Consider the following 27,478-nt stretch of genomic DNA (forward strand, 5'->3'; position numbering starts at 1 on the left):
TTTTTTCCCCCTGACTGTAAACCAGCTATTCTTGTCCTGTACCTTGGGTGTGGTTACCTCCCTGTAACTCTTCTCAATCACCCCCTCTGCCTCCCGGATGATCCGAAGTTCATCCAACTTCAGCTCCAGTTCCCTAACACGGTCTTTGAGGAGCTGAAGTTGGGTGCACTTCCCGCAGGTATAGTCAGTGGGGACACCGGTGGTATCCCTCACCACCCACATCCTACAGGAGGAGCATGTAACTGTCCTAGCCTCATCCCCTCTTACCTTACAGAATATATCTGCTGTGTGGACTAACTAGATCTCCGCCCTCCGACTCTGCTCCCAGTCAGCTACACTTCCTGTAAACTCCTGGCTCTCTTCGCACTCTTTGCGGAAATGTCGGAAACAAAATGAAAGGAGCACCTTACTCCCTCCTCACCTAACTCCCTCGGTCACCAAACTCGCACTATCGCACTCAAAAAGCACCAAATTCAGCACTCCCTCGGTCACCAAACTCTCACTATCGCACTCAAAAAGCACCAAATTCAGCACTCAGTGCAAACAAAGTCTGCACTGTAGGGGATCACTTTTGTACTGTGAATCTAGCCTCTGAAAAACTGGCCTAATCCAATTAACTAATTAACAAGCTCCAGCTGCAAGTGCCAAGAAGTAGAAGCCTGTTTAAAGCTGATTGAAAATTCACCTTCTTCTAAACCAAACAGCAACTTTTAAGTTAATTAACTAAATAAAAGAAAGACTAAACTTTAGATAAAAATGAAGCCTTATACTCCCTCGGTCACCAAACTCTCACTATCGCACTCAAAAAGCACCAAATTCAGCACTCAGTGAATTGATTCCGAGTGTGCATCAACAACATCTTTAAGAATGGCTTCTAAAATTTCCTCGATTATTGATTTGAGGGTAGGTCGCCTATGGTTTTCTGTCTCCCTCCCTTTTTGAATAAAAGTGTTACATTTGCTACCTTCCAATCTCATGGAACGTTCACCTAATATAGAGAATTTTCGAAAATTAAAACAATTCATGCTCTATCTCATGAGCGATTTTTTTCAAAACCTTAAGGTGAGGTGCATCCGGATCACGGATATGCAGGCCGCTTCCCCAATAACTTGCATTAATGTCACGTCATTGGCGATTATATTTTACCGCGTTTCTCCCTCCATTCCATTTCCTGACTTCCAGCAAAATCCGGGAGGCTGTCCTTGCCTCTGTAGGGATGACCGATGGTAAAAACCTATTTACTTCACCTGCTCTCTCTCTACTTTGAACTGCAAATTCGTCAAACACACTTTTGAGAAGGCTAATGTTAGCTTTGCCAACTAACTTCAGATTAAACGTGCATAGAAACTGTCGCTCTCCGTTGCTTTATTATTGGACCGCTTTTCCGCGTACTTTATTTATTTCTTCCTATTAATAATTTTGCCGTTCTGCGATGTTCTTTGTATTATTCCCAATCTTCTGGCCTCAACCTTACGTGAATATATGGTCTTTTTAAGATAATTTCCTATGTAACCTTTCTGGTTAATCAGAGATGATGAACCACCGTTGGGATATTTCGTTCTCATTAGAATGTGTCCTTTCTGTGTATTCTGAAATATAATTTAAATGTCTTCCACAGAATATCAAATAACCCAAACGTTAACCATACTTTTCACATAAAATGAACTAGTGCTGCATTGCGTTCCTGTTCACCGTTTAATACACCTTTTGAAAATGAACACTTCTCACTACTTGCCATCCACAACGCACCATCAAGTCAGACAAAGTTTCACATTGGAGGGTGGAACGTGCATTCTCCGAAAATTGAATCCGCTATCCCCATTTCCCACAACTTTTTAGGATTCTTCTATCATTACGTTTGCCGGGCAACACATGCTGCCTATCAGTTGGTTGAAATTTCAGCACTACAAGGATTCCCCCTGATTTACGTCCATGTGATTGTTACATATTCACACTGCCACATCCAAGTTCTCGTTCTGCGGTTTTAGTGCGATTAGAAACTGAATATGCACGTAGTCATCAACCTCACAAATGCTGGCCGGAGACCTCCTTCGACATTGAACCAGCGACAGCCCGAAATCAACGCTTGCACTTTAGAAACCTCGGCATTATCTGATATGGAGCAGGCATTTTGACGGCAGGATTCCAAATGCTCGTCTGCATTTAATATGGTGATGATGTGGAGATGCCGGCGTTGGACTGGGGTGAGCACAGTACGAAGTCTTACAACACCAGGTTAAAGTCCTAACAGGTTTGTTTCGATGTCACTAGTGACAACGAAACAAACCTGTTGGACTTTAACCTGGTGTTGTAAGACTTCGTACTTTAATATGGTGATTAGCGAATAGAAAGTCTTAGAAGAAACCGCATTCTTCCGTTGTTGAAATCTCTCCTGAGCTGTTTGCTGGTGTTCATTCTGTTAGATTTTTAGACGTGAGAAATATCGTTGAAGTGTTTTTGCTCCACATTAATTCCACTATTCATGCGCTTATTCTCCAAACAAATCTCTCAGAATTGCTCCTGTCGCTACGCTTTTGGATTCTACGTTTCAGTCCACTTATGCTGCAATCAGTGTTTACCCAGATGTACCGCCGCTGCAATTGTGTCATCTTTTAACCACGAAAGGTGTAATTCAGGTTGTTGCAAGTCAAGTTTAAGACATTATTAAAGAATAACAAAATCACACGATGTCTTTCGTATTCCCTGGAAAGTATTTGGTTTCTTATTGAATTGGTTAACTTTCTCCCTCACAGATGCTGTGTTTAAAGAAAAAAAGCTAGGTACATGTTGACATTGCTTCCTGGTTGCTAGGTAGACATGGCACGTTTGGTGGCTGTGCAGAACCGACGATAGCTCCGCAAATGCACCCAAAATATCTGACTTCCATTAGACGCTCATTTGCATTTCTTTTACGTTTGAGTTTATTTCTGCACTCATGACGGTCAGATAGGCTTAATTTCCCCGAATAGTTCGATATTTAGAATGAGAAGAAAATAACGTTTCAACGAGATTCTGTCGTGGAATTTCAAAGCCCCTCTTTCGGTCAGTCTTTGTCTTTCCTATTGGGTGAGACAGGCGCAGCATCGTATGCACCTGACTGCTTGGAAGGTTTCATAGCTGTGGTGGAACAGTGGCACAGAGACAACAGACAGTCCGTTTACGGCATTCGCTGCCGTAAGAGACTGAAGAGACAGAACGGAGAATTTAAAGGGAAAAAGTAAGTTTGACAGGTAGTGGAGATTGGAGATCTGATAGACGAACGGGCGGGGGGCGAACAGCAGGGGAGACCCGGTGGACGTGAAATAGAGGTGCAATGACGAGGGATGCCTCACGGGTTGGGTGTGAGGGACTGAGCTGGAGACGCGGTGAGGGCGAGAGTGAGGCGTATGAGCCAAGGTCGGTGTCGGGGAGACAAAACAATGGTGGGGTACAGAAGGGACCGACGTCATACCAGTAAGGCGGGGTTCGAATTGGGAGACCGGGGAATGATCGTGCGTCTGCCCGTGAGAGGCGGGAGTCGCATCGGGTCGCAGACTGGTGCCAGACTGGGAGGCGGCGGCGTGCATGTCGGACTGGGAGGGCGGCTGCCGAGGACCGGGACCGGATGCTATGGGTCGACGGGTCATACGGGGACAAAGGTCTCGGTAAGTTGGAGAATTGATGAAGCGGGCATCCCTCAGTCGGACAGGGAGTGAGATTCGAGGGTTTAAGGCGATGCGGGAAAGTGGGGTTGTGGGTGCAGTGGTCTAAACTGTAAAAGGGTGAGGTCCGCGGTTCGGACCTGAGTGTGCATGGGAGGAAGGTTGCAGGTTTACCCTGTCAGATCGGCAGGGGTGGTTTAGGTGGGATTTCCCCTGAGTTATCAGCGGTGGTGATAGTTTTGGAGACCATTGGTGATCGTCGGTTTGTGTGCCAGACCGTGCTGGAAAATGTCTTTCTTTATCTGATACTGCATCTGAAATAATGAGTGTATTTTTTTCTAACTTATTTAGAGTCTCTATCAAGGTAACAGCGGAAAGAAACATCTGAAATTAGGGAGCTAAATTAATTTGTCGAATGGTGCCCAACACAGCGTAATGGTCAAGTGGATGTAGGCCATTCTGCACAATTGCCACTCACGTGGAGCTTCATGGGGATTTTCCCAGCGGATGCTTTGCATGCCCCGCACACCCCGTGTAAGATATGACGTTGGGGAACCAGGGTAGCTTCAGATGATAAAGATGGTTGACAACAGTTAATCCCTTCAATATAAACAATTATGTGATAGTTTTGGTGACGAATTCCTGCCCAGCAATCTGATAACCAAATAAGTAGTGTTGTATTTTTCCATGGCTGCATCTTGAGACTGTCACTTGTAAACACGCTTTGATGATAATTCACTCAAAAGGACATTGGGACTGGACTATGAAGGTATGGGTGAATGAATTACCTCCCTTAATGTTTCAAATAAGGGAGCTAATTCATTTTCCATTTACAACTGTTTTACACTTAACACCAAGAAGCTGTAAGATTTGTTGGATTCGGTTTCTTTATTGTCACGTGTACCGAGGTGCAGTGGAAAGCAACTTTCTGCGAGCATCTCAAACAGATCGTTTAGCAAATTAAAATAAAATAAAATTGGCATGGGAGTGTATCTTTATGAAATGGGTGTTTATCAAATTGCTGTACTGATGTCATTGTGTGGGTGGAACTGGAATGTAAATCTGTATGTTTGCGTTCGTTTTGAACTGGCAGCTGCAGTGTGTTGAGTTTCGTTTTCAGAGTTGGAGAGCTGCAACTGAACCAAGCAGATATGTGTATTGGTCTTTATCTCTTCAAGCTCATTGATGATTTCAAAGTAATACCTGTTTCTGCAGTGAATTTAAACCTGCTGTCTTTATTTGGAAAGGGTTTAACTGGTGGATGCTGTTAAGGAATTTACTACGAGTTACCGAGAGTGTACTGTATCTTTTTGGGGTTTATCAGGTTTGGTAGTTGATAAACTGTTTACTGCGTGTTTGGAAAGTGTAACTGAATTCATAGAATAAGCATTGCTTTTGTTTAAAAATGCTTTTCGTTCTGTGTTCAATCACAACTGTAAAGTGGGCTCTTGTGCTCTCCATAAACTCACTCTACTTAAAATTGTGGGTCAGGTGAACTCCATAATATAGTTTCATGTTGCTAAACGCTGGCCCATAATAAATTCGGGGCTCGTGGGAGAAAACGCTATCTTTCGTGATTGGGTTGGCTTTGTGAACTTGAAGACAGTGAGGGGAGAGCAAGGTTGTATTTGCTTTTCAAGTGTAGAATTCCAGTTTCAGTAGGGAGTGTGTTGTGGACAATAGCGCTTTCAGAGACTCGGATGTTGTTGGGGGTGGAAAAGGTCACACGCAGTACGTTACGAACAGAGACTAAAAAATACTTTTAGATTTGGCAGAAACATTGCAGTTCCCGTTACCTGGCAGCACACGAAAGGAAAAGGTAATTACAGAGGTAGCTGAGTATTTAAAATTGCCTCAGATAGTGTCTGACTCATTAGAAATGGCATAAATTCGGTTACAGTTTAAACATCTGGAACATGACAATGAATTAAAGAAGCTTGAATACGAAATGTGGCAAACAGAAAGAGTAGCCCCAGCAGAACAACAAGAGAAACAGAGAGAGGAAACGGAAAAAGAGATAGAGGAAAAAGAAAAAGAGAGAGTTTGAACTTCAGAAAATGTCCATGAGACTTGAAAGTTAGTTAAATTTGGCGGAGGTAAAGGGAAACAGTTTGAGGATAGTGATTACGATAAACAGAAAGAGCGTCATATTCGAACGAATGGTGGGGATCTATTCCCCACAGGAGGCTACTGCAGAAAATACGAAGGCATGGGATTCAGGGTGGTTTAACAGTTTGGATCAGAAATTGGCTAGCTGGAAGAAGACAAAGGGTGGTGGTTGATGGGAAATGTTCAGACTGGAGTCCAGTTGCTGGTGGTGTACCACAAGGATCTGTTTTGCGGCCACTGCTGTTTGTCATTTTTATAAATGACCTGGAGGAGGGCGTAGAAGGATGGGTGAGTAAATTTGCAGATGACACTAAAGTCGGTGGAGTTGTGGAGAGCGAGGAAGGATGTTCCAAGTTACAGAGGGACATAGATAAGCTGCAGCGCTGGTCTGTGAGGTGGCAAATGTAGTTTAATGCAGAAAAGGGTGAGGTAATTCATTTTGGAAGGAATAACAGGAAGACAGAGTAGTGGGCTAATGGTAAGATTCTTGGCAGTGTGGATGAGCAGAGAGATCTCGGTGTTCATGTACATAGGCCCCTGAAAGTTGCCACCGAGGTTGAGCGGGTTGTTAAGAAGGGCTATGGTGTGTTAGCTTTTATTGGCAGAGGGATTGAGTTTCGGAACCGTGAGGTCATGTTGTAGCTGTACAAAATTCTGGTGCGGCCGGATTTGGAGTATTGCGTGCAATTCTGGTCGCAGCATTGGAAATGGTGCAGAGGAGATTTACCAGAATGTTGCCTGGTATGGAGGGAAGATCTTATGAGGAAAGGCTGAGGGACTTGAGCCTGTTTTCGTTAGAGAGAACAAGGTTAAGAGGTGACTTAATTGAGGCATACAAGATGATCACAGGATTGGACAGGGTGGACAGTGAGAGCCTTTTTCCTCGGATAGTGATGTCTAGCACGAGGGGACATAGCTTTAAATTGAGGGGAGATAGATATAGGACAGATGCCAGAGGTAGGTTCTTTACTCAGAGTGTAGTAAGGGCGTGGAATACCCTGCCTGCAACAGTAGTGGACTCGCCAACACTAAGGGCATTGAAATGGTCATTGGATAGACATATGGACGATAACGGAATAGTGTAGATGGGCTTTAGCTTGGTTTCACAGGGCGGCGCAACATCGAGGGTCGAAGGGCCACTACTGCAGTGTAATGTTCTATGTTCTATTTAAATATGTCCAGGCATTGCCAAGATTTCATGAGAAGGAGGTAGAAGCTTTTTCATTTATTTGAGGAGGTGGCGACACAAATGAAATGGCCACAGGACATGTGATTATGACTGATTCCAACAAAGATGCAAGATGGGGCTAGTTAAATGTTTGCATCACTGCCAGTGGAGGTATCTGGGACGTATGAGGAGGTGACAAAATCCATCTTAGGTGCATATGAACTAGTGTCTGAAGCCTGCACACAGATGTTTAGAAATGTAAGGAAAGAACGTGGACACACATATATGGAGATTGAAAAGATCAAACAGGGTAATTTTAATAGGTGGATAAGGGCTTTGAAAATAGACGAAATGTATGACGCTCTAGAGAAATGTTCCTTTTGGAGAAGATTCAAAATGTTATTCCTGATGAAGTGAGAACTAATGAGGAAGAGCAGGGTGTTAAAACTGCGAGGTTAGCAGCAGAAGTGGCAGATGATTATGAATTAGTCCATCAATCAAAGTTTGGTTACCGACAGCAGTTTCAGCCTGTTAGGGAAAGAAACTTGGAAAAACAGAAATACTCAAGTGGTAGACTGATAGGAGAAAATAAGTAGAGTGTACGTCAGATTAGAAAAGAAATCCAGGAGGGTGGAAGAGAAATGAACATTTTCAAATGTTTTCACTGTAATAAACGAGGCCATGTAAAGTCATAGTGTTGGTGATTGAAAAAGCACTGGGGAGGCTGATGTGATTTTAAGAAAGGATACGTCAGTGGCGATTGTTAAAGTGCTAAAGGAAAAACCAAGTGAAGCGAAGGAGGTGCAAAAGATTGTACAACCTGATCAAAAGGTGATTGGCAAGAAGGTTACAGATCTCGTTAAAGAATGTACTTGCACTGGGAAAGTTCACTCATGTGTACCAGGATGAGAATTTTAAGAGATACGGGAGATAGTCAATCTTTGATGTTAAGAGATGAGGAGTTATGTAGATCGGGGGAATATTGCTAGAAAAGGTGGTAACATGTGGAATTCAGGGTCAGAAGATTGGTGTTCCATGATATCAGGTGAGGATGGAAAGTCCAGAGAAGAGTGTTGAAGTTGTATTAGGACTGATAGAGAAACTATCTTGTCCAGGAATACAGTTTATCTTGGGCAATGATAAAGCTGGATCGGAGGTGGGAGTGATGCCTACTGTGGTTGATAAGCCTGTGGAAAATCAAACAACTGAAGTGTTGAAGGACGAATACCCTGGGATTTTTTCCGAATTCTGTAGCAACAAGGTCGCAAAGTCAAAGGTTAAGACAAGAGGAGAAATCAAAAGTGTGAAGATAAAGTTGTTCAATTATCAGAAACGTTTTTTGATCAGATTGTTGGAAGAGGACAAGAACAGATGGAGGATGAGGCGGAAATTGTTAGTTCAGGACAATTGGCGGAGTTACATCAGAAAGATATAGAAATAAAACGGATGTATCAAAAAGCATACACGGAGGAGCAATCTGAGTGTATACCAGAATGTTATTCCCGTATAAGTGATGTCTTTTTTTGAATACATTTAGATTATCCAATTCATTTTTCCCAATTAAGGGGCAATTTAGAGTGGGAGACCCACCTAAACTGCACATCTTTTGGTTGTGGTGGCTAAAGCCACGCAAACACGGGAAGAATGTGCAAACTCCACACTGACAGTAACTCAGAGTCGAGATCGAAAGTGGGACCTCTGCGCCGTGAGGCAGCAGTGCTACTAACTGCACCACGGTGCTGCCCTAAAAGTGATGTCTTGAATAGAAAATGGAGGCCTTTACATATGCAGGCGGATGAAAAGTGGGCAGAGCACCATCAAGTAGTATTGCTTGTATGGTGTAGAAAGGAGGTGTTGCCAGTTGCCCACGAGGCACCAGTGGGTGATCAATTGGGAGTAAGGAAAATTCAAGCTCCCGTCCAAAAGCATTTTTATTGGCCTAGACGACATAAACATGTAGTGAAAATGTTTCGATCATATCACACATGTCAAGTGATAGGAAAACCTCAAGCAATGATAAAGCTAACGCCCTTAATACCCTTTCCAGCATTTAAGGAACCTTCTGGAAGGGTCCTAATTGATTGCGTATGGCCGCTTCCTAAAATGAAAAGTGGGGATCAAAATCTTTTGACTATAATGGATCCGGCTACTGGGTTTCCAGAGGCCATTCCAGTACGTAATATTACAGCTAAAAAGATTGTAGAGGAGTTACTTAATTTCTTCTTTACTCGATATGGACTACCCACAGAAATAAAATAGGATCAATGATCAAATTTTACCTCAAGGTTATTGAAAGAAGTTATGGCCAGCTTCGGAATAAAACAATTTAAATCAACTGCGATTCATTCAGAATAGCACAGAGAGTGACAGAAAGGTGGCATCAGACATTAAAGGCAATGTTGAGGGCTTATTGTCAAGATTATCCAGTGGATTGGGATAAAGGAATTCCATTCGTATTATCTGCAATTAGGGATGCTCCTAATGAGTGAACCAAATTCAGTCCTTTTGAACAAATTTTTGGTCATCAGTTAAGAGGACCACTTAAATTGATTAAGGACAAGAGGACCACTAAAATTGATTCAGGAAAAGTTGACGACTGTGCAGTCGGAACTTACATTACGTGCCAAATTTTAGGGAACGGTTGAATAGAGCAAGGGAATTGGTTGGGCAACATTTAAAGTTTGCGCAAAATGTGATGAAACGGGTTGCGAACAGGAAAGCCAAATTTCGTAGTTTTGCCAGTGGAGATAACGTTTTAGTTTTGTGACCAGTGGTATGTGAACCGATGAAGGCAAGGTTTTGTGAACCTTATCACATTGAAAGGAAATTAAATGAGGTGAATTATGTGGTAGGAACACCAGATAGAAGGAAAACTCACCACGTGTGTCTAGTGAATATGCTTAAAAGGTGCTTTGAAAAGGAAGAAGAGCAAAAGGAGGAGATTTCAATCATTCTCACTGAAAGCGCGGAACCGAATCCAGATGATTTTGAATTTGATGTTCCTCAAATTAAATTGAAAACGAGGATGTTCTTAAAAATTCGGATACATTGTTGAATTACCTTGCAGAGGAAAAATGAACTGACCTGGAAGAGTTACTGATATCACATGGGCAAGTTTGTGGAGATACGTTTGGAAGTACTAAAATGACTATGAACAAAGAACAAAGAAAAGTACAGCACAGGACCAGCCCCTTCGGCACTCCAAGCCCGTGCCGACCATGCTGCCCGACTAAACAACAATCTTCTACACTTCCTGGGTCCGTATCCCTCTATTCCTATCCTATTCATGTATTTGTCAAGATGCCCCTTAAATGTCACTATCGTCCCTGTTTCCACCACCTCCTCCGGTAGCGAGTTCCAGGCACCCACTACCCTCTCCGTCCAAAACTTGCCTCGTACATCTTCTCTAAACCTTGCCTCTCGCACCTTAAACCTATGCCCCCTGTTAATTTACCCCTCGACCTGGGAAAAAGCCTCTGACTATCCACTCTGTCTATGCCCCTCATAATTTTGTAGACTTCTATCAGGTCGCCCCTCAACCTCCGTCGTTCCAGTGAGAACAACCCGAGTTTATTCAAGCGCTCCTCATAGCTAATGACCTCCATACCAGGCAACATTCTGGTAAATCTCTTCTGCACACTCTCTAAAGCCTCCACATCTTTCCGGTAATGTGGAGACCAGAATTGAACACTTTATTCCAAGTGTGGCCTAACTAAAGTTCTATACAGCGACAACATGACTTGCCCTTTCTTATACCAATGCCCCGGCCAATGAAGGCAAGCATGCCGTATGACTTCTTGACTACCTTCTCCACCTGTGGACTACCTTCTCTACCTTCTTCACGCTTTCAGTGACCTGTGGACCTGTACACCTCGATCTCTCTGACTTTCAATACTCTTGAGGGTTCTGCCATTCACTGTATATTCCCTACTTGCATTCGACCTTGCAAAATGCATTACCTCACATTTGTCCGGATTAAACTCCATCTGCCATCACTCCGCTCAAGTCTCCAAACAATCTAAATCCTGCTGTATCCTCTGACAGTCCTCATCGCTATCCGCAATTCCACCAAACTTTGTGTCGTCTGCAAACGTACTAATCAGACCAGTTACATTTTCCTCCAAATCATTTATGTATACTACAAACAGCAAAGGTCCCAGCACTGATCCCTGCGGAACACCACTAGTCACAGCCCTCCAATTAGAAAAGCATCCTTCCATTGCTACTCTCTGCCTTCTATGACATAGCCAGTTCTGTATCCACCTTGCCAGCTCACCCCTGATCCCGTGTGACTTCACCTTTTGTAAAAGTCTATAATGAGGGACCTTGTCAAAGGCCTTACTGAAGTCTATATAGACAACATCCACTGCCATACCTGCATCAATCATCGTTGTGACCTCCTCGAAAAACTGTATCATGTTAGTGACACGACCTCCCCTTCACAAAACCATGCTGCCTCTCACTAATACGTCCATTTGCTTCCAAATGGGAGTAGATCCTGTCTCGAAGAATTCTCTCCAGTAATTTCACTACCACTGACGTAAGGCTCACCGGCCTGTAGTTCTCCGGATCATCCTTGCTACCGTTCTTAAGCAGAGGAACAACATTGGCTATTCTCCAGTCCTCCGGGATATCACCTGAAGACAGTGACAATCCAAAGATTTCTGCCAAGGCCTCAGCAAATTCCTCTCTAGCCTCCTTCAGTATTCTGGGGTATATCCCATCAGGCCCTGGGGACTTATCTACCTTAATATTTTTCAAGACGCCCAACACCTCGTCTTTTGGGATCTCAAAGTGACCCAGGCTATCTACACACCCTTCTCCAGACTCAGAATCTACCAAGTCCTTGTCTTTGGTGAATACTGCTGCAAAGTATTCATTTAGCACCTCGCCCATTCCCTCTGGCTTCATAGAATCATAGATTCCCTTGCCTTTCCATCAGTGAGCCAACCCTTTCCCAGGCTACCCTCTTGCTTTTTATGTAAAAAGCCTTGGGATTTTCCTTAACCCTATTTGCCAATGACTTTTCGTGACCCCTTCTAGCTCTCCTGACTCCTTGCTTAAGTTCCTTCCTACTTTCCTTATATTCCACACAGGCTTCGTCTGTTCCCAGCCTTTTAGTCCTGACAAATGCCTCATTGTTCTTTTTGACGCGGCCTACAATATCTCTCGTTATCCAAGGTTCCCGAAAATTGCCGTATTTATCCTTCTTCCCCACAGGAATATGCCGGTCCTGAATTCCTTTCAACTGACACTTGAACGCCTCCCACATGTCAGATGTTGATTTACCCTCATAACATCCGCCTCCAATCTAGGTTCTTGAGTTCACGCCTAATATTGTTATAATTAGCCTTCCCCCAATTTCACCCTAGGACCACTCTTATCCTTGTCCACCAGCACTTTAAAACTTACTGAATTGTGGTCACTGTTCCCGAAATGCTCCCCTGCTGAAACAAATACCAGCTGACCGTGCTCATTCCCCAATACCAGGTCCAATACAGCCCCTTCCCTCGTTCCCACTTTGCATGATGTGGAAGTATGAAATGCTGTTCCAATTAAATAGCATCTATATAGAGTTAACCCTTTAAAATTAGCACAGGGTAACAAATAAATTGAAAGTATGTTTAAGCTGTCATAATTGAAGTTGATTGCAGCGGACAGCACCCAGCGATTGTGTGTGGACGACAGAAAGATTAATGCTGTTACAAAACCGGTCTCTTATCCTCTTCCACGCTTGGACGATTGCATTGAGAAAATGGGACAATCAACTTTTATTTCCAAACTGGATTTACTTAATGGTTACTGGCAGGTACCTTGATCTGACAGAGCGAAGGAAGTCTCAGCTTTTGTGACTCCAGGTGGTACATACCAATTCAAAGTTATGCCCTTTGGCACGAAAAACATTCCAGCCACAATTCAACAGTTAACAAACAAAGTTGTTTTAGAATTACGCAACTGTGCGGTATACATCGACGATCTGGTAATTTTCAGTGAGACATGGAAAGAACATTTAAAGCTTTTGATGGAGTTATTCGATCAACTTCAGGACGAGGATATGGTGGTAAACCGAGCTAAAAGTGAATTTGGAAAAGCCCAAGTCACTTTCCGTGGCCAAACAATCGGACAGGTTTGAATGGTCCCATGGGGTGTGAAAACAACCGTTCTTGGGGAATTTCCAGTACTCTTGACACGAAGGGAAATAATGCGATTTCTTGGCATGAGTGGAATTTATCGGAAATTTGTGCCAGAATTTAGCAGTGTGATCGCTCAGCTGACGGACTTGCGAAAGAAGCAGAGCAAGTTTAAGTGCATAGCGGAGTGCCAACGGGCATCTGACAGCCTGAAGGCTGTTTTAACCACTGCTCCTTTGTTAGCCATCCCAAATTTTACAAAACTATTCAAATTTGCTGTTGATGCGAGTGATGTGGGCGTAGGTGCGGTGCTTCGTCAAGATGACGACGAAGGACTAGAGCGGCCTCTTTGTTACTTTTCGAAGAAATTAAAGACGCACCAGAAGTATTCAATAATTGCGAAGGAGGCTTTGAGCTTGGTGCTGGCTTTGCAACATTTTCACATTTATGTGACCAGCAATCCATCTGACACAATGAAATATACTGATCATAATCCATTGACGTTTTTGGAGCGATTCCGGATAACAATGGAAGGGTGTTTCGATGGAGTTTATTGTTACAGCCATTTCATTTAAAAAGAATACAGGTGGCAGGATGACAAAAACGTCATAGCCGATACTTTGTCATGAAAGTGATGAAAAGAAGCAGTTTCGGTGGAGGAAGAAAAACTAAAATCGACTATGCTATTATAAATATTTGCGAGTTTTGTTTTGTTAATAAATAATATGTTCACTGTCAATATTTCTTAATGGAAAGTGAAAAGGTGAAAAATGAAACCATCTTAAAGCTGATGCTTTATTTTATTGGGGAAAGGTTTGATGGGAGTGTATCTTACAATTTCATAAACAGGAATCTGACCTCCTGAGCAGAGTGAATAGCTTCAGGCCTTGGAACATTATTTTATTTTAGTAGCTAACTGAATATAAAACATGGAAACCAATGCTTGCCTCAATTTCTATAACTCAGACTGTACCAATTAGCTAACAATGGACATGTTGCCCACTTTGTCACTGGTAAAACATATTTCTGTTCAATAAGTGTGAACCAAAAACCTTCCGACTATGTTTTGTTCCCCAAATTAAGAAAGTTCAATGAACCAGCATACACGACAACTGGACGCAGAAGGATATTAGGCATAGGCAGAAAGCTATCCATCGCCTGCAGTACATTGAAACATATACGCAAACAGCGAATCTATCCACCACAGATGAGCAACATCAATGCAGTGTACCACCGAATATATGCAATGCAAGAATTCACAAAGGTTCCGTCGGCAATAACTTCCAAACCGGAAAGAAGGCTCATCTAGAAGGAAAAGGGCAGAAGATACAGGTTAACACCGCCATCTGAATGTTCCCGTCCAACTAACTAACAGTCCTGATATTGAAATATACCGTTATTCTTTCACTGCCTTTGTGAAAAAATGCTGCATTGTCACCCAATTCTAGCATTATAGCTGTCCCACACCTCAGGCACGGCAGCGTTCGTAGGTACTGGGGATGACTAACGTCACATAAATTAATTTTACCGCCCAGATTCTCCAGTTCCGCTGTCGCCTCTTCTCAGCCGCGCCCGTTCAGTTTGTGGCAAGATTCCATCTTCCCGCTGCTTGTCAATGAGATTTCGCATTGGAGCCACCCCACGCCATGGCAAACCATACGGGCGCGGTTCGTTGCCATGGGGAAAATGTATCCCGAGGAGCGGAGAAGTCAACCCAATTGGTTTGCATTGATTTCACACGCGGGTCATTTATTTATTTTAATTTAGAGTACCCAATTCATTGATTTCCAATTAAGGGGCAATTTACCGTGGGCAATCCACCTAGCTTGTATATCTTTTGGTTTGTGGGGGCGAAACCCACGCAAACATGGGGAGAATGTGCAAACTCTTCACGGACAGTGACTCAGAGCCGGGATCGAAACTGGGAGTTAACCAACTGCGCAATTACGCGGCCCTCACGCAGGTCATTTATGTCAATGGTACTTGCCAATTTGCGGTGTTCACAGGAGCCACTTTGACGATTGTTGGGGCGAGATCTTTCCATATCATAATACTTATCACTAATATAACTGTTATAACTTGCATGCTCACCACTGACTGGGGACTAATGGCAATCCCACAATCCTTTGGGAGTATGAGCTTCCCCAATGAGGGGGGCGGGGAAATCTTAGCAGATTCCCTGCATAAATAAAGCCGGCCAGTTTGGAACCAGCCAGAGAGGAGTGAACAGCAAGGGAGTTGCTGCTGCTGCTGTTTTATATATGTGTTATTGCTAATAAATGTTATTTCTTTTTTTCCTTCAACTCGTGCTGGATTATTCGTGGCCGTCACAAAACTGGCGACGAGAGTTAAAGTGGAGAGCCACCTCCCTGGATTTTTGTTGGATACAGGTCGGAAGTTGTTTTTCTGTTACACCATGCCTCTGTATGGACGTTTGGATGTTTTTGATGCTGCGCTGGAAAGTTGGGACCAGTACGCACAACGGATGTGTTACTATTTCTGGGAAAAGAACATCACCGAAAACGAGCGCCAGTTGGTCATTTTGTTCACTTCCTGCGGCCCGCATATGTCTGGGGTGATTAGCAGCCTTACGTACCCAGCTGCGCCGGACACCAAGGCGTTTGATGAAGTTGTGAACTTAGTGGGGCAACATTTTAACCAAACCCCTCCCACGATAGCCCAGCTTTACCGGTTTAATACCGCTGCGGGGACCCCAGGAGAATCCCTTGCAGAGTTTATTTCCAGGCTAAGCAGGATTGCGGAGTACTTTGACAATGGTGAGACCTTGTCAGACTGTTACGCAACCGTTTGGTTTGCGGTATTAACAATGCGGCCACCCAGAGAAAGTTGTTAGCTGAACCAATATTGACTTTTCAACAGGGAATTCAAATAGTATTGTCCCGAGAGAGCGCAGAAAGAGGAGTGCAGGAGCTACAGGGAGTAGAGTTGCACGGCTTGGCGCGCAAACCCTTCCGTTCAAAAGCGTCGTCCCGCACCCTTGCGGTACCTTGGGCGAGGTGACGTCCGGAAACACGCCAGTGGCCGGAGGATATTCCTCCCCGAAGGGAGCCTTCTCCAGAACCAATGGATGAGGAGCCATGTCCGTGTTGGACTGATGGACGCCGACTCTGTCGCAGAAGCCGGTCCTGAGGGCGCCAGGGGCGCCGTCGTTCCGACAGAAGCTGGGGCCAGCCCAGGGGCCGTAGCTTCCATTTGGATGAACATGCGGCGACTACTCCCGAGGACGATGAGGCGGAGGACGACTGCCTGCAGCTGCACTGTGTGGCAGATCCCCTTGTGGCCCCCATTCAGGTGACAGTACGGGTTAATGGTCACCCGCTTGAGATGGAATTGGACACTGGCGCAGCGGTCTCTGCGATCACCCAGAAGACATGCAACTGTATCAAGCAGGGTATACAGACCCTTTAATTATCCGACAAACAGGCCAGGTTGGCCACCTACACGGGGGAACCATTGGGCATTGAAGGAACAACGATGACCCTTGTTGTTTATGGGCGCCAGGCTGGGTGTTTCCCATTTATCATGGTGCGCAGCCTGCTGGGTCGGGAATGGTTGCGCCATTTGCGACTGCAATGGCAGCACATCCTCCACACAGGTTCTGGAGGGTTGACTGAGGTGCTGGAACGGTACCCAAACGTATTCCAGCCCGGTTTCGGGAAAATAAAAGGGGCCGCAGCCCATATCGAAGTCGAACCAGGGGCCACGCCACGGTATTTCCGGGCGCGCCCGGTGCCTTACGCCTTGCTCGAGAAGGTAGACGGGGAGTTCACTCGTTTGGAGACCTTGGCTATTATCAGGCTGACTGGGTTTCGCTTACTGGGCAGCACCAATTGTACCTGTAATGAAGCCAGATGCCACAGTCCGCTTGTGCTGCGACTATAAACTTACAGTGAATACGGCTTCCCGTCTCGACCGATATCCAATGCCTCACACAGAGGACGTCTACGCGAAGCTTGCAGGTGGACTCTCGTTCACGAAATTAGATATGAATCACGCCTACCTAGAGTTGGAGCTGACCCTGTCTCCCGGCCATATGTAACTATTAATACAGACCGTGGCCTACACGAATATGCACGGTTGCCTTTTGGGGTATCCCTTGCATGCATTATTTTTCAATCCTTCATGGAGGGCTTTTTGAGAGGTTCATCGCATGTCGCTGTCTACTTTTGATTACAAGGACGTCGCAGCAGGAACACTTGGAAAATTTGGAGGCTGGAGCCCGTTTACTTCGCAAAAAGTGCGTCTTTCAGTTGAAGGAAGTATTCGCCCTGGGTTATCGGGTGGATCGTGAAGATTTTCACCCCATTGCAGAGAAGTTGCGCGCAATTCAAAAGGACCTTGCCCCGACTGACACTTCGCATCTTTGTTCTTTTCTCGGCCTCGTAAATTATTATGGGAAGTTCCTCCCCAACCTGGCAACTTGTTTGCACTTTCTGCTAAACAAGAATCACACCTCGGTTTGGGGCCAGCCGCAAGAAACCGTTTTCCGGCGGGTAAAACATCAATCTTCGACGTCGGTGTTACTAACCCACTATGATCCTAGAAAGCCTTTGCTCATCACGTGTGATGCATTCCGGTATAGTATTGGGGTCGTCATGCACCACAAGATGGAGAACGGGGCCGAGCGGCTGATAGCTTTTGCCTTCCGCACATTGACTGTGGAAAAGAAGTACACGCAGATCGAGAAGGGCGGCCTGGCGGTGGTCTTTCCAGTGAACCGCTTCCACCAGTATGTGTGTGGCCGCCACTTCACTATCGTGACTGACTATAAGCCTCTGCTGGGACGTTTCCGAGAGGATATGCCAATACCGCCCATTGCTTCTGCAGAATCCATCGCTGGGCTTGTTTTGCTTCCTGCCTACGAGTATTCTCTGGAGCACAAACCTGGAACCCAGATAGCGAATGCCGACGCACTGAGTCGATTGCCTTTATCGACCGGCCCCATGTTGACCACCACGACCGGTGACGAGGTTGCAACGCTAAATTTTAAGGACTCCTTGCCTGTCACGGCATCACAGATTCGTAAGTGGGCCCAGACGAAGCCAGTCCTGTCAAAGGTTCGACACATAGTCCTGTATGGAGGGCAGCAGAGACAGCTCCAAGGGAAGTTGCGGGCATTGTCCTCCAAGCTGTCAGAATTTAGCGTGGACGACGGTAACTCCCGAGGGGTGGCGTGTGATTGTCATAAGAACATAAGAACGAGGAACATGAGTAGGCCACCTGGCCCCTCGAGCCTGCTCCTCCATTCAATGAGATCATGGCAGATCTTTGTGGACTCAGCTCCACTCTCCGACCCGTACACCATATCCCCGAATACCTTTATTCTTTAGAAAGATATCTATCTTTTTCTTAAAAACGTTTAAAGAAGGAGCCTCAACTGCTTCACTGGGCAAGGAATTCCAGAGATTCACAACCCATTGGGTGAAGAAGTTCCTCCTAAACTCGGTTCTAAATCTACTTCCCCTGATTTTGAGGCTATGCCCCCTAGTTCTGCTTTCCCCGACCAGTGGAAACAACCTGCCCGCATCTATCCTATCTATTCCCTTCATAATTATATATGTTTCAATCAGATCACCCCCCCCCCCCCCCCCCGCATCCTTCTAAACTCCAATGAGTACAGTCCCAGTCTACACAACCTCTCGTCATAATCTAATCCCTTCAAATCTGGGATCAACCGAGTGAATCTCCTCTGCACTCCCTTCAGTGCCAATATGTCCTTTCTCAGGTAAGGAGACCAAAACTGAACACAATACTCCAGATGTGGCCTCACCAACACCTGATACAATTGCAGCATAACCTCCCTAGTCTTGAACTCCATCCCTTTAGCAATGAAAGACAAAACTCGATTAGCCTGCTTAATCACCTGCTGCACCTGCACACCAACGTTTTGCGACTCGTGCACCAGCACACCCAGGTCCCTCTGCACAGCAGCATGTTTTAACATCTTACCGTTTAAATAATAATCCATTCTGCTGTTATTCCTCCCAAAATGGATAGCCTCACACTTGACAACATTGAATTCCATCTGCCAAACCCTAGCCCATTTACCCAACCTATCCAAATCCTTCTGCAGACTTCTGGTATCCTCTGCACGTTTTGCTTTACCAGTCATCTTAGTGTCGTCTGCAAACTTTGCCACATTGCACTTGGTCCCTAACTCCAAATCATCTATGTAAATTGTGAACAACTGCGGGCCCAACACTGATCCTTGCGGGACCCCACTAGTTACAGGTTGCCAACCAGAGAAACACCCATTTGTCCCCACTCTTTGCTTTCTGTTAGTTAACCAATCCTCTCCCCATGCTACCGCTTTACCCTCAATGCCATGCATCTTTAGTTTATGCAGCAACCTTTTGGGTGGCACCTTGTCAAAAGCTTTCTGGAAATCCAGATATACCACATCCATTGGCTCCCCGTTATCTACTGCACTGCTAACGTGCTCAAAAATGTCTACCAAATTAGTCAGACACGACCTACCCTTTATGAACCCATGCTGCGTCTGCCCAATGGGACAATTTCCCTCCAGGTGCCCCGCTATTTCCTCCTTAATGATAGATTCCAGCATTTTCCCTACAACCGAAGGTAAGTTTACCGGCCTATAATTACCCGCTTTCTGCCAACCTCCTTTTTTAAACAGTGGTGTCACGTTTGCTACTTTCCAATCCTCTGTGACCACCCCAGAGTCTAGTGAATTTTGATAAATTATCACTAGTGCGTTTACAATTTCCCTAGCCATCTCTTTTAACACTCTGGGATGCATCCCATCAGGGCCAGAAGACTTGTCTACCTTTAGCCCCATTAGCTTGCCCAATACTGCCTCCTTACTGATTGCAATCACCTCAAGGTCCTCACCTACCATATCTTTATTCCCATCAGTCAATGGCATGTTATTTGTGTCTTCCACTGTGATGACTGACCCAAACAACCTGTTCAGCTCCTCAGCCATTTCCCCGTCTCCTGTTATTAAATATCCCTTCTCATCTTCCAAAGGACCAATATTTACCTTAGTCACTCTTTTTTGTCTTATATATTTGTAGAAGCTTTTACAATCTGCTTTTATGTTCTGAGCCAGTTTACTTTCATAGTCTACCTTCCTCTTCTTTATAGCTTTTTTAGTAGCTTTCTGATGTCCCCTAAAGACTTCCCAATCCTCTAGTCTCCTACTAATTTTTGCCACTTTGTATGTTTTTTCCTTCAATTTGATACTTTCCCTCACCTCCTTAGATATCCACAGTCGAGTTTTCCCCTTTCTACCGTCTTTCTTTTATGTCGGTATGAACCTTTCCTGAACACTGTGAAAGATCGCTCGGAAGGTTCTCCACTGTTCCCCTACTGCTTCACCATGAACTCTTTGTTCGCAGTCTACCTTAGCTAGTTCTTCTCTCATCCCAGAGTAATCGCCTTTTTTTCAGCACAACACACTCGTGTTTCATTTTACCTTGTCATCCTCCAACTGTATTTTAAATCCCACCATGTTGTGGTCGCTCCTTCCAAGAGGATCGCGAACTATGAGATCATTAATCAATCCTGCCTCGTTACACAGGACCAGATCTAGGACCGTTTGTTCCCTTGTAGGCTCCATTACATACTGTTCCAGGAAATTATCCCGGATACATTCTATAAACTCCTCCTCAAGGCTGCCTTTACCAACCTGGTTAAACCAATCGACATGCAGATTAAAATCTCCAATGATAACCGCTGTACCATTTCAACATGCGTCCGTAATTTCTTTGCTAATTGCCTGCCCTACCATCCTGTTACTATTTAGTGGCCTATAGGCTACTCCTATCAGTGACCTTTTCGCCTTACTATTCCTGATTTCCACCCAAATTGATTGATCCTTGTCCTCCATAGCACCAATATCATCCCTTACTCTTGCCCGGATGCCATCCTTAAACAATAAAGCCGCATCACCGCCCTTACCGTCCATTCTATCCTTTTGTATCGTCTGATACCCTTGGATATTTAACTCCCAGTCGGGACCATATTTTAACCATGTTTCAGTAATGGCCACTAATAGTCATTCACGATGATTTGCGCCATCAACTCATTCACCTTATTCCGTACACTACGAGCATTCAGGTAAAGTACACTTATGCTGTTTTTTATGTCTTTGTTATGAATCCTAACACCTTATCAGTAACTTTTCGCAAATTATTTTTCCTCTGACCCTTTCTCCGAAGTTTCCTTGACTTTGACCCCATATCTCTACATAATAACCTGTCACATAACCTGCTGCCTTGCTCTCCATTAACCATTATACTGTCCATAGCTTTACCCTTCCCTCCCCCCCCCCCCAACTTGCTAGTTTAACGTTCTTGTGACCAACCTATTTATCCTATTCGCTAGAACACTGGTCCCTGAATGGTTCAGCTGAAGACCGTCCCAACGGTACAGGTCCCTCCTGCCCTAGTACTGATGCCAATGCCTCATGAAATGGAATCCCTCTTTCCCGCACCACTCCTTTAGCCACATGTTAACTTCCCAAATTTTCTCAACCCTATGCCAATTGACACGTGGCTCGGGTAGTAATCCAGAGATTATAACCCTGGAGGCTCTGTTCTTTAATTTAGTCCCGAGTGTTTTATAATCCCCAAACAGGTCCTCTTTCCTAGTCGTACCTATGTTGTTAGTCCCAACGTGGACCAAAACAACTGGATCCTCCCCCTCCCTCTCCAAAATCCTTTCAAGCCGATCAGAGCTGTCCCTCACCCTGGCACCGCGCAGGCAACATACCATGTGGGACTCACGATCTGGCGTACAAAGGATGCCATCACTCTCCCTAATTGAAGAATCTCCTACAACTACCATTTGTCTTTATGCTCCCCCCCTCTTGAATGGCTCCCTGTACCACGGTGCAGTGGTCAGTCAACGCATCCTCCCTATAGCCCTCTTCCTCATCCACACAGGGAGCAAGCACCTCATACCTGTTGGACTAGGTCAAGGGCTGAGGCTCCTCAACTCCTAAACTCAGGATCCCCCTACCTGCCTCCCTTTCAGTCACACCACTCTGTCCCTGACCACTGACCGAATTAACAGTCCTTATTCTACCGGGTGTGACTGCCTCCTGAAACAAAGCGTCCAGGTAATTTTCCCCCTCCCTGATGTGCCCCAGTGTGTGCAGCTGGTCTCCAGCTCATCAATTCTGTGCCGAAGTTCCTCGAGCAGCCAACACTTGCTGCAGATGTGGTCACTGACGCTCTCAATGGGATCGACCACTTCCATCATCATACAGCAACAGCACATCACCTGTCCAGCCATATTCAACTAGTTAATTAATATAAATAATTTTTCATTTTTTTTATAGAACCTCAAGGATAAACCCGAACACCAACCAAAACACAGCCCTCTCTCGCCACTCACCCGAACTCAGTCACTCACCTAAACTCATATGCACTCTGTTCCAATCAGCACTCCATGTCTAAAGGCACTCCTGCCACACCTTTTGTACCCTGCCTGATTTCCAATGAGCCAATAGGCCCGCTCCAGGAAGTGAAGTCTCCAACTGCCACTCGACCTGTAACTAAGCACTTTTACGTATGCACTCACCTCTCCCAGCAACCCTGCAACCTATGGCCTGCTCCAGGAATTGAAGTCTCTTTTAAATATGCACTCACCTCTCCCAGCAGCCCTGCAGCCTGTGGCCTCCTCCAGGAACGGAACTGATTGTCCCGGAAAAAGGACAGGAATTGATACAAAGGGACATGCACAATGGGCATAGGGGTGTGATCAAAATGAAAATGTTAGTCCGGAGTTATGTCTGGTGGCCAGCCTTCGACACCGACATTGAGAAGGTGGCCCAAAACTGCTCAGTTTCCCAGGAGCATCAGAAGCTTCAGCCGGCCGCACCCCTGCATCACTGGGAATGGCCAGGTTGCACTTCCATGCTGTTTCGCCGGCCCTTTTCAAGGATCCATGTTCCTTCTGTTAAGCGATGCCCAGTCTAAACGGTTAGAGGTGAATAAGATGGTCGGCACAACGTCATGCGCAACAATCGAGACGATGCATTTGTCTTTCAGTATGCATGACCTCCCCGAGGTGCTGGTCACGGACAGCTGCACTCCGTTCACAAGTGAGGCGTTTGCGAGATTCATGAAGATGAACGGCATTCGCCAGAGCCGCACAGCTCCATACCACTGGGCTTCCAATGGGTTGGCGGAGCGCGCAGTGCAGACATACAAACAAGGCCCAAAGGAGCAGTCTTCCGGGTCTATGGCCACGAAAATGGCTCGTTTTTTTCTTTTCAGATATGACCACTCCACATGCGGTGACTGGGGTAGCTCCCGTGGAACTCCTAATCGGCCGGAGACTTCCCACCCGCCTTAGCATGGTTTTCCCGGACATTAGCGCAAACGTACGCCACGCTCAAGAACGGCAGTGACATGGTTTTTCTCGGCATTGGCCGATTCGGCAGTTTGCTCCCGGTGACCCAGTGTTCGTTCGAAATTTTACTGGTGGTGCCCAGAGGATCCCTGGCGTTATCTTTCGCCGAACGGGCTCTATCTCTTACCAGGTGGAAGTCCAGGACCGTCTCCAGCGTGAGCATGTAGATAACGTTCGGTCCAGAGGACCATCTCTTGCAAAGAATCAATGGAGCTAATTGCTACAACCACAGAGACCAGACACAGTGGATAGTCTTCCTCACAATCTTCCTCTGGTGCCGCACTCAAAGCCTGTGCAGGTTGTTGCAGAACCGCGTGGAGATAGAGATGCCGAGATGACAGAGGTAGCGGACTCCGACTCCGAGATGGAGCCACAGAACGCCTCAGAGGGCGAGTCATCAGACCCATGGGCCGTGGATGGACAACCATTATGCCGGTCATAACGGAAGCGCTGTTTTCTGTCTCGTTACACGCCACACAATCCAGCGCCTCGTGCAAATGGTATCTGGCCAGCGGCAAAATGAGTCTGACGCACTCTTTCGCCAGGGTCTTCGGTGGATTCCTTGGACTTTGGGGGCGGGGGGGGGGGGGGGTGGAGGGGTCTAACCTGCCTGCTTACCACTGGCTGTTGACGAATGGCAATCCAACAATTCTTTGGGAGTATGAGCTTCCCCAATGAGGTAAATCATTAGCAGATTCCCTGCATAAATAAAGCTGGCGAGTTTGGAACCAGCTAGAGATGAGTGAGCAGCAAGGGAGTTGCTGCTGCTGTTGTCTATAAATGTTATTGTAAATAAATGTTACTTCGCTCTATTCTTCAACTTGTGCTGGATTCTTCGTCACCCTCACAAAAATAACAGCTTCAAAAAAGATTTTTCATTCAGATATAATCTAACGCAAAGGATTTGATATGATTACAACTTATGTTGAGAAATAGAACTTTGGAATAGAAAGTCCGAGACCTTGAAGCGGTCCTGTGGAATATATACTTCATTACGCAACATTTTTAGTGGACTTGGAAATGGATTAAAGGAACATGTAGTCAACGAAAACAATGATATTTCTTGTATTTCTCGAAATTAAGCGAGATACGGAATTGTTTAATCAAATAGAAAAGCCATGACGACTTCTAGAATAATGCAAATCAAACACTGCAAATAAAACGGTGCACATTAAACGAAGTAATGTTGGAATGAAGAGGCGTACTTTGCAGAAGGAGTGGTATTCAAGATCAGCAGCTTGAAGCCGGTCGCTTCCACACTTCACAATTGGAGCATCAAGAAAGATGTAATTAACAGCCAGCAGCGTTATGTTGAATTCGTTTAATACATGTTTTTGATCAACTTCAGGACAATATTGCATAATTCTGCTAACCCCGTCAGATTATTCTGTATTGAGTCACGGCGAAGGCAAATCAAATCATAATAGTAATTAAAAAGTACAATTCTAGAAAAGCTACTTGGTGGAATTCGCTGGTGGTCTGGATATTCCTGTCATGCTGGCAGTGTCGCGCCGCCCGCGCGTTTTCCGGCGTTGAGCTTTGCTTCAGTAGCAGCGGCGAGAATAGACAATTTCCCTGACAGTGAAAAGCGCGTCGTCGAGTAAAATGCGGCGGAGGACCGGAGAATCAAGACAAATATCCCCACTTGCGGAAGGCAAAACTAAAACTATGTAGATTTAATATGAGACAACCACGACTTAATAATATAGCGAGGAAAATAATTGCCATCTTTATCGGAATAGCAGGAAGATTAGAAGGTACAATAATCTTAACAGATGGTTCCGTTAATTGGAGTATGCAATATTGGCCGGGATTCTGCAAACATGCGGCGATCGGTTGACGCGGGCATAAACACCGGAGTGTTTGACTCTGGCATCAAAGGGCCTCTTCCCCAGCAATTCTGTAGCTCACAGGGGGGCAGTATGGCGCCGGAGTGCTCCGCGCTGCTCCAGCTGCCGTAAACCGCTGCCGCACTGGTGCCGAGAAACATGGCGAAGCCACACAACGGGCTGGTGCAGAAGAAGGTTGCCCCCTCCCCACCCCCCCCCCCTCCCCCCACCAGATCACGCGCGCCCGCCGATCAGAGGCCCCCGATATCTGGCCTGGCCATCGGGGAGCCCCCCCCCCCCCCCTCGGAAACTGACCCACCTCCCCCCCACCCCCAACAGGACGGCAACCGCAGCCACGACGCCGTGCACCCGCCGGGTGGAACCATACGTTAACCACGCCGGCGGGAACGTGCTGGTCGACCGCGGAGAATCGCCGCGGGGGCCTCTTTCAACGGCCATGTTTTGCAATCGTTTCTTGACTGAAATGTGCTGTCATGTAGCAGTGAAGCAAAATAGAATGTGAAACGGACTTTTCCTTCATAAAATATATATCGCAGTAAGGCAGAAATGTCCCTTCAGAAATCGGTAACAAAGTCGTGAGCTTTACTGGCTTGAAAGACAAAGGCATGAGAACACCAGAACCTGCGAATTCCCCTCAACGATATAGGATGAGACTTGGAACTTTAGCGTCACTATCGTTGAGTGGCTGTCCTGCAAGACCCATCGTTAAATAACTGTTTGTGTTAACATTCAAGAAGAGCCAATGGCACATTTTACTGAATGGCAAGTGGGAGCAGGCAATAATAAACAAATATTAGTCTGAGCTTGCGAGTCCTGCATTCTGTTAGATGAAAACAAAACGAAAATATCAACATACGGAGATATTACATATGAATTAGGAGCGAGAATATGCCATTCACTGAGATCATTGGCGGATTTGTTTATAACCTTTACAAAATGGTTGGACAGAATGCAAGACAATAAAATAACAATGGACATTAACAAGGCAGGTGATGTATATTGATTCGAGGATTGTCTGGCAGTTGCTCCACGAAATATAAACACAGTCCATGTGCACGATCGGATGTTAATTTAACAGCCGTAGACGATCTCGTCTTAATTATTTAAAATGTAACACATCATAAAGGCAATCACAGGACTATTCACGCATGAATGACAGATTGCTGTACCACCGCGCTGTCGTCGAGCGAAGGCGACGTTAAACCGATTGCCACTCGGGAAAGATAAAGCTCGCACACAAGATTTCTGAGTTTAACAATGGTGTATCTTCCTGATTATTGGGAGCGAAGGAACAGCATGTCCTTCTTAAATGTAAAGTGAAATATTTTGTCGTTTGCCTTGCAGATGATTGCATGACATCTTTAGACGACTTAGGTGGGGTACTCTATTTTGTCTTTGATTTTTGTTGATTTCCTGCATGATTACCTACCCCCCGCCCCACCCCACACACACACACATGCACGCGCATCACCCAGTTAGTATATTTTTCGTTTCTTCAAATTAGCTCCTGCAACATTCCGCGGAATGTTAACTTTATATGTACAGAATTGGCGTATGAAGATGCAGACGTAAATCTGTAGCTATAGAAAATGTACTGCTCTCCAGTTGGAGTATTCGTGAGCAATTATGGACACCAGACCTTGGGAATGATATATTGGCCCTTGAAGAATGTGCAGCGTATGATACCTAAAGGAAAAGGAAAAAAATGTGACCTGGACAACAAGTGTAAATTTGGAGGAGAAGCTGCGTACATTAGTTCTATTTTCGCAGAGGTTCAGAGGTTAAAGTGTGATACGATTGAAGCGTTCAAGGTATTAACAGAAAACAACAGGATGGGTAATGCATTTCCACTGATTGAAGATTCTTAACCTAGGGCGCTACCGTTCAGTAGAGATGTTTGGGCATATACATCCAGGCAAAGGGGATAGAGATGTGTTACCCTCTCGCACAAACAGCAATTCAACCTGGAACATCTGTTAATTTTAAATCTGAGGTAGGTAGATTTGTATTGAGAAAATATCTTCGGAGATATGGGCCAACGGCAGGAATATCTAATGAGGCACAGATCAGCCATAAACGCATGGAATGGCGTGACAGACTTGAGGAGCTGAATGCCCTATTCTTGTTCAGATCATACTATGCATGCATTGCTTGCCGCTCGGCCAACCATTCTAT

The 27,478-nt window shown here is 45.4% G+C and overlaps 1 long non-coding RNA gene across 1 annotated transcript in view; it reads left to right on the forward strand.

Moving 5' to 3' along the window:
• LOC140387226 (uncharacterized) overlaps positions 1 to 26,677 on the forward strand; it is a 46,392-nt gene extending 19,715 nt beyond the window's left edge. Inside the window, exons 2-3 of the long non-coding RNA XR_011933789.1 lie at positions 2,754 to 2,780; positions 26,648 to 26,677. This is a non-coding gene — a long non-coding RNA (uncharacterized lncRNA). The remainder of the gene's footprint in view (positions 1 to 2,753; positions 2,781 to 26,647) is intronic.
• The last annotated feature ends 801 nt before the right edge of the window (positions 26,678 to 27,478 follow it).

Source organism: Scyliorhinus torazame, chromosome 12, assembly GCF_047496885.1.
Source record: "Scyliorhinus torazame isolate Kashiwa2021f chromosome 12, sScyTor2.1, whole genome shotgun sequence".
Classification (NCBI taxonomy): Eukaryota; Metazoa; Chordata; class Chondrichthyes; order Carcharhiniformes; family Scyliorhinidae; genus Scyliorhinus; species Scyliorhinus torazame.